This window comes from Pelobates fuscus, chromosome 2, assembly GCF_036172605.1.
Source record: "Pelobates fuscus isolate aPelFus1 chromosome 2, aPelFus1.pri, whole genome shotgun sequence".
In the NCBI taxonomy this organism is placed as follows: domain Eukaryota; kingdom Metazoa; phylum Chordata; class Amphibia; order Anura; family Pelobatidae; genus Pelobates; species Pelobates fuscus.
In genome coordinates, this window is record NC_086318.1 from 205,236,914 (window position 1) to 205,245,382 (window position 8,469).

Genomic DNA, 8,469 nt, shown 5'->3' on the forward strand with positions numbered 1-8,469 from the left:
AGTTGGTTTGAGCCAGGAGGCGGCTGGTGCCTTCCTAGCTGCCAACGTAATTTTGTGCAAGAGTTTTTGTTCAGCTCTGGTCCAGCCCTCTATTTGTCTATTGAGTAAATATACCCAAAGATTTAAGTCTATGGTCCTGGAGAACACTTGCCTGAGTAGGCTTTGAACGCTATTCCAGAATCTAACCATACTGGGACATTCCCACCACATGTGGAGGTAGGACCCTTTGAGTCCGCACCCTCGCCAGCATTCATCACTCGTAGTTTTATGCATTCGGAGCAGTTTTACGGGGGTGGTGTACCACCTGAACATCGTTTTAAAGGATTGTTCCTGGAGAGTCACGCATACCGAGGTGGTGGCGTTAGCCTCCCATATCTCCTGCCACTCAATCCCTTCCAGAACCTCACCTAGGTCCTGTTCCCATTGTTCCATTTAGGTTAGTTTGCCCCATTCCCCCGTCTCCGAACAGAGATGGGCGTACAGCAATGTTATCATACCCCAGGGTAAGTTCTCCGATAGGCACCAACGCTCAAAGAATGTCAGTGGCTGTGTCGCCGCGCTTTTGATATGTGGTTGTTTAATAAAATCTTTCAGTTGGATATATCTAAAGAAGTCGCTTGGTTTGAGATGTCTCTCTTTAAGAGGTCGTTAACCCCCACGATTTCTGTGCCTTTGTATAAGTGGCAGTCATAGTAAGGTGTAACGAAAATATACCCCAACACGCAGGATTCAGCTAAACAGAAGACAACACAGAGGGGAGATACGTCTACTGGACCTTATAGTGGCCGGACTCAACGTATATTTGAGAAGTACAGAATCAGGAATTATCCGAGGTCGAGGGCACAAAGAGACAGCGTAAACTAGGACTAGCACACAGTAAACAGCAAGCCGGCAAACAGAACAGATAAGGATAAAGAGATAACGTAGTCAGAAAACAAAGCCAAGGTCAAGTACGAAGGAACACAACTGAATACAACAAGCACTAAAGGGAACTGTAACAGAAACCACGATAGGGCAAGGAACTAAGGAAAAAAGGTGAGTATATATAACTAAACACCTATTTTGATTGGCCCCTGTCATATCCACGCCCCCAAAAGGTAAGTGTATGGGGAGTGTGGTATGACAGGGACCAATGGGAGGCCTTTTCCAATTTAGGCTCCCACTGTCCCTTTAAGAGCGCGCCCGAGACCCGCAGCGCGCTCTTAGACTCAGGCAGGACACGTGACCGCTTCTCTGCCTTCCTGTCACTGCCGGCCTTCCTGTTCCAGCCGTCGGATGAGCCGCGCGCGGCTCGTGCAGCAGCAGGACCGTGCACGGCTCGAACAGAGGACCCCCGGCCGGCCCCTGGAAAGGGTAAGTACCGCTACAGTACCCCCCCCCCTGAGGACACGCCCTCCGGGCGGGGAGGGCCAGGCCTGGCAGGAAAACGAGAAAGGAAGGAACGCACAAGGCGAGGAGCGTGAACAGCATCAGTGGAAGTACAACTGTGCTCCTCAGGCCCATAGCCCTTCCAATGCACCAGGTATTGAAGTCGACCTCTAAGGAAACGAGAGTCAAGAATGGCAGAAACTTCAAACTCCTCATGACCCTCCACAGAGACAGGAGGGGGAGGAGGAGTATGCCGGGTATAGCGGTTGCGTACGTAAGGCTTCAACAACGAAGTATGAAAGACATTAGGAATACGCAGATTCTTAGGAAGACCCAAGGCATACGAAACAGGATTAACCTTATGCAAAACACGATAAGGACCAATAAAGCGGGGAGCCAATTTCATAGAAGGCACCCGGAGGAGAATATTTCGCGTGGAAAGCAAAACCCTGTCCCCCACAACATAAGAAGGAGCCGCCCTGCGATGCTTGTCAGCCTGCACCTTCTGGCGAGCAGCGGAATCCACCAAAGAACGCTGAACCTGCTCCCAAGTATTACGCAAACCAGCCAAATGCTCATCCAGAACTGGCATGCCCTGTGAGGAGAAAGCAGCCGGAAGAACAACGGGATGCTGGCCATAGACAACGTAAAAAGGACTTTTGCCGGAAGAATCATGACTGGCATTATTCCGAGCAAACTCAGCCCAAGGAAGAAGGTCAGACCAATTGTTCTGATGGTGGGATATGAAACAACAAAGGTACTGCTCCAGAGATTGATTGGCACGTTCAGCAGCTCCATTAGACTGGGGGTGGTATGCGGAAGAAAATGAGAGAGTAATACCCATTTCCGAACAAAAGGCTTTCCAGAACCTGGAAATAAATTGGCTACCCCTATCGGACACAATAGATACGGGAATGCCATGCAACCGAAACACCTCTCTAGCGAAGATAAGTGCCAGTTCCCTAGACGTGGGCAGCTTGCGAAGAGACACAAAGTGGGCCATCTTGGAAAACCGATCTACTATCATTAGGATAACTGTGTTACCATTCGAAGGGGGTAATTCAACAATAAAATCCATGGACAGGTTAGACCAAGGTCTCTTGGGAACGGGTAACGGATGCAACAGCCTACAGGGAACTCTACGAGAAGATTTCATACAGGCACAAGTAGTACAAGCACCTATATAGTCGGTGACATCCTTGCGTAAGGAATCCCACCAGAAATACCGAGAAACAGCTGACACCGTTTTGGAAATACCAGGATGTCCAGCAGTCTTAGTGTCATGATACAACGACAGAATCTCCCGTCTCTCGGGAACATCAACGAATAGTTTATCAGTAGGCCTCTCGGTAGGAGCCATGCTTTGTTTCGCTTGTATGGCCTGCAAGAGGGACGAGGAAATAGCCAAAATAGTAGTAGCTATTATCCTGTCTGGGGGAATGACGGGAGTAACATCAATCTCCTGTTTGTCAGCAGTTTCGAACTGTCTGGATAGAGCATCTGCTTTAGTGTTGCGATCACCTGGCCTATAGGTGATAATATAATTGAAATGAGACAAAAACAGTGACCACCTAGCCTGCCTAGAAGACAATCTTTTAGCCTCACTAAGGTAGGATAGGTTCTTGTGATCCGTAAATATGAGGATAGGATCCTTAGTTCCTTCTAACAAATGTCTCCATTCTTTAAGTGCTAAAATAATAGCAAGGAGTTCGCGATTACCCACATCATAATTATTTTCTGCTTTGGACATTTGTTTGGAAAAGAAGCCACAAGGATGCAATGGCTTCTCAGGCGACTCTCTTTGGGATAAGACAGCACCTACCCCGATATCGGCAAGAATATAGGGCAGTGAGGGGACAGGATGCTGTAAAATAGGTGCAGAGGTGAACGTAGTCTTAAGAAATTCAAAAGCCTGAAGTGCCTCGGGAGACCATACACGAGTATTGCCATCTTTTTTAGTCATACGGGTGATCCTGCTATACAAATCTAGCCTCATGGGATGCCATCTGCTGAGCTAAGTCTGCGGGGTCCATGGCCCTATCGTAATGTAACGAAAATTTACCCCAACATGCAGGATTCAGCTAAACAGAAGACAACACAGAGGGGAGATACGTCTACCGGACCTTAGAGTGGCCGGACTCGACGTTTATAGGAGAAGTACAGAGTCAGGAACGATCCGAGGTCAAGGGCACAAAGAGACAGCGTAAACTAGGACTAGCCGGGGTCTGGTACACAGTAAACAGCAAGCCGGCAAACAGAACAGATAAGGATAAAGAGATAACGTAGTCAGAAAACAAAGCCAAGGTCAAGTACGAAGGAACACAACTGAATACAACAAGCGCTAAAGGGAACTGAAACCCTGATAGGGCAAGGAACTAAGGGAAAAAGGTGAGTATATATAACTAAACACCTATTTTGATTGGCCCCTGTCATATCCACGCCCCCAAAAGGTAAGTGTATGGGGAGTGTGGTATGACAGGGACCAATGGGAGGCCTTTTCCAATTTAGGCTCCCACTGTCTCTTTAAGAGCGCGCCTGAGACCCGCGGCGCACTCTTAGAGTCAGGCGGGACACGTGACCGCTTCTCGCGGTCACTGCCCGCCTTCCTGTTCCAGCCGTCGGATGAGCCGCACGCGGCTCATGCAGCAGCAGGACCGCGCGCGGCTCGAACAGAGGACCCCGGCCGGCCCCTGGAAAGGGTAAGTACCGCTACATAAGGGGGGCTGACAACAACGGCAGGGTACCTCTTCAGGAAATACTCAGAGGAGGCCTTCGGATTCCCCTGTCAGGATTGCAAACCGTAGGCATAGTGGATCTAGATCTACCAGTGGGAGTTCTCCGGATAGAGGTCGTGCTGGGGCTTCTTCGCACGCTCGTGGCTATAGGGGTCAGGATGCTAGAGGGGGAATGATTCACGGTTCCCGCTTGGAGGTAAGGCAGGTCAGGGATAGAATTGCCAGCCTCCTTACAGGTAAGGCAGGTCAGGGCTAGAATTGTCTTCTCCTTACATGTTGTCAAGACGGTCGCCCACAGATACCAGGGAGATTGTAAGAGGAAAACTTCAGTGCAAATGGAACACTATATTTGTTGCACAAGCATATGCTGTGCAGGAGAGTCACTGGGGGAGGGGGGCAGAAAGGGCCATGGCCCCCCTATATCATACAGTGCACCCCTTTGTGGCCCCTCAATTGAAATTGAAGCTGGGAGCACTAAGTCTCCCCCCCTCCCCCCCCCTAAATATGAATCCCGGAGATGCCACTGATGGTGTGTAAAGTGTTAAAGGAACACTATAGTCACAGGAATACAAAAAGACTATTTAGCCTCTTACTTAATATAGAAGCAGTAAGGGTGTTTTTTCCACACATGGCTTCTACAGCATTATTTTTGTTAAATAAATCATAACACAATGTAAAACGTGTCATGTATTGTTGTTCATCTGAGGTTGTAGTTATCTAATTTATATATTATCAGGGCCGGCGCGTCCATAAGGCGGCACAGGCGGCCGCCTTAGGGCGCCAGAGGAGGGGGGCGCAAAAATCCGAATCCCCTGCCTCTGGCTGGAGACTCGGATTTGTAATCTCCCCTCTCTCCCTGCAGCCAGCACACAGCAGGAGCAGGGCAGTGAAGTCAGCCGTCCTCCTCTGATGATGTCAGAAGGGGGCGGGACTTCTACTGCTCCCAGACTCCCCAGCGGTCCTGACTGCAGCTCCAGCCTCCAGTGTAGCTGTCCCAGCCGACCAGCAGGGGTAAGGCTCTCCCTCCCCGGCCCAAGGTAAGTCTCTGGGAGGGGAAGGGGGTGGGGGAATAACTTTTAGCTTTTTTTTTCTTTTTAAATCAAAACGTTTTTTATTTTCAGCCCCTTTCTACAGCCACTGCCCCCACCATACTTCCCCTGCCCCCACCATACTCCCCCTGCCCCCACCATACTCCCCCTGCCCCCACCATACTCCCCCTGCCCCCACCATACTCCTCCTGCCCCCACCATACTCCTCCTGCCCCCACCATACTCCCCCTGCCCCCACCATACTCCCCCTGCCCCCACCATACTCCCCCTGCCCCCACCATACCCCCACCATACTCCCCCTGCCCCCACCATACGGCCCCTGCCCCCACCATACGGCCCCTGCCCCCACCATACGGCCCCTGCCCCCACTATACTATCCCTGCCCCCACCATACGGCCCCTGCCCCCACCATACGGCCCCTGCCCCCACCATACTCCCCCTGCCCCCACCATACTCCCCCTGCCCCCACCATACTCCCCCTGCCCCAACCATACTCCCCCTGCCCCAACCATACTCCCCCTGCCACCTCTATAGCCCCTGCCACCTCTATAGCCCCTGCCCCTCCAAACTGCCCCACCATACTACCCCTGCCCCCTTTACAGCCCCTCAATAGCCCCTGCCCCACCATAGTGCCCCTGCCCCCTCTACTGCCCCATGTGCCCCTCTACAGCACTTCTATTTCCCTCTATAGCCCCTGCCCCACCATACTGCCCCCTCTATAGCCCCCGCCCCTCTATGTCCCTCTATAGCCCCTGCCCCACCATACTGCCCCTACCCCCTCTACAGCACCTCTATGCTCCTGCCCCACTATACTGCCCCTGCCCCCTCTACAGCCCCTTCCCCACCAAACTGCCCCACCATACTACCCCTGCCCCTTAACAGCCCCTCTATAGCCCCTGCCCCTTAACAGCCCCTATATAGCCCCTGTCCCCACTCTACTGCCCCATGTGCCCCTCTCCAGCACTTCTATTTCCCTCTGTAGACCCTGCCCCCACCATACTGCCCATGTCCCCTCTACGTCCCTCTATAGCCCCTGCCCCACCATACTGCCCCATGTGCCCCTCTACAGCACCTCTATAGCCCCTGCCCCCACCATACTGACCCTGTCCTCCTCTACTGCCCCCTGTGCCACTCTACAGCACCTCTATTTCCCTCCATAACCCCTGCCCCACCATACTGCCCCTCTACAGCTCCTCTATTTCCCTCTACAGCCCCTGCCCTGTCTACAGCCCCTCTTTCCCTCTAAAGCCTCTGCCCCACCATACTGCCTATGTGCCCCCTATACAGCCCATGCCCCCCTCTACAGCCCCTGTCCCCACTATACTGCCCATGCCCCCCTATTGCTTTTGTGCCCCCCTCTTTATCCCCTGTGCCTCCTCTATTTCCCTCTACAGCCCCTGCCCCCTGCCTCTGCCCCCCTTTCACACGCCTCTACTGCCCCTGTCTCCCCCCTCTACTTCCTCTACCCGCCTCAACAGCCCCTGTCCCCCCTCTACTTCCCATTTATCCCCTACCATACTGTCCCTGTGACACCACTTTATTGCCTCAGTGTCCCTCGTTACAGCCTGTGCCCACACCATACTGCCCCTGTGTCCCCCTCTACTGCCCCTGTTTCCCACCATACTGCCCGTTTCCAACCATATTGCCCCTTTGCTCCCACCACAGCCCCTATACTCCCTTCTACAGCCTCTAACTCCCTTACTTCACATCCCTTCCACTCCCTTTTACCCCATAACTCCAGTACAGCCCCTATTCCCTTACTACAGCCCTTACCCCCACGACAGCCCCTCTCCCCCAATTGCTGCCCATATCCCCCAAACTACAGCCCCTGTTCCCACTTGCAGCCATCAACCTACTTCAGTCCCTAACCCCCTACTACAGCCCCAATTCCCCACTACATTTCCTAAGCCCCCAATTACAGCCCCTAACTCTCAACTACAGCCCCTGTCCCCCTACTACAGCCCTTAACTCCTTAATTAGAGCCCCTATTACCCCACTAAAACTCACTACCACCCCCATCCCCCACCCAAGATTAGGTTCTGGATCTGCCCCTGCTGTGTATGACTATGTCTGTAAGTGTATGTATGTCTGTGTCTGTATGTCTCTATATGACTGTGTTCGTGTGTTTCTGAATGTCACTGTATGCCTTGTTCTGTATATCTTTGTGTGACTGTCTGTGTATATATGTCCCTGCATGCCTGTGTAAGTATGTCTCTGCATGCCTGTATGCCTTGTTCTGTATGTCTCTGTATGCCTGCATCTTCATGTCTCTGTATGTCTGTGTTTGTATAACTGTGTCTTTATTTATCTATATGCCAGTGTCTGCATGTCTCTGTGTGTGTGTCTGTATGACTGTATGTCTGTGTACCTGTATGTGTTGATTGTATGACTGTGTGCCTGTATGGCTGTGTTTGTTTGATTGTGTGCCTGCATATTTCTGTGACTATGTGCCTGTATGTGTGTGTAGCTATATATCTATGTCTATATGGCTTGGGAGGGAAAAGTTACACAAAGGAGCCTGAGGGAAAGAGGGACACACAAAAAACAGGCTGAGGGGAGAGACCCACAGAAAAGGGCTGTGGGAAAGAAAGACACACAAAGGGGCTGGGGGGGAAAGGATATACACATGGGGGTTGTAAGAGACATACAAGGGGGTGTAAGACACACTAAAGGGGGGTACAATACACTACATGGGGATTTCAAAAGGCTGGATATGAGACACCGCTAAAGATACATCTTATTCGTGTTGGGGGGGCGGCAAAATTCATCTTTGCCTGTGTAGCCAAAAATCCTTGCACCGGCCCTGTATATTATATATTATATACCTATTAATAAGGAACAGATGTTATTATGTCCTGATATGTAAACCCATAGAGGGTTTACTTTCCTTGTCCGATGACTGTAGCACATCTGAGAAAAGATGCCGGCTTACAGCTGTAGAAATTTTTGCAAATGTCTGAAATTATAAGCCACTGTATGCACAGAGTCAAGGATTGAGCACCTTTTTGCACTCTTATCTATCTATCTATCTATGGTGCTTGAAGTGTTATTTTAAATAAGCGTGTAGTTCTCTGAAATGAACATTAGGGGGCAGTATACTCTCATATATCTTCACACCAATGCTCTAAATGTTACAGGAATTGCCCACTTACATTTTGTATTATAAAATAACAAGGTTTGGTCAGTTTAAACGTAAATTAAAATATTGTTTTCTGAAGAGAGCCATAGGTGGCAACAAAACATCATATCACTGCTCTATAGTTATGCATCTCTGAATACATTTCTCAGATCCTGAAAAAGAAGTTCCATTGTACAAA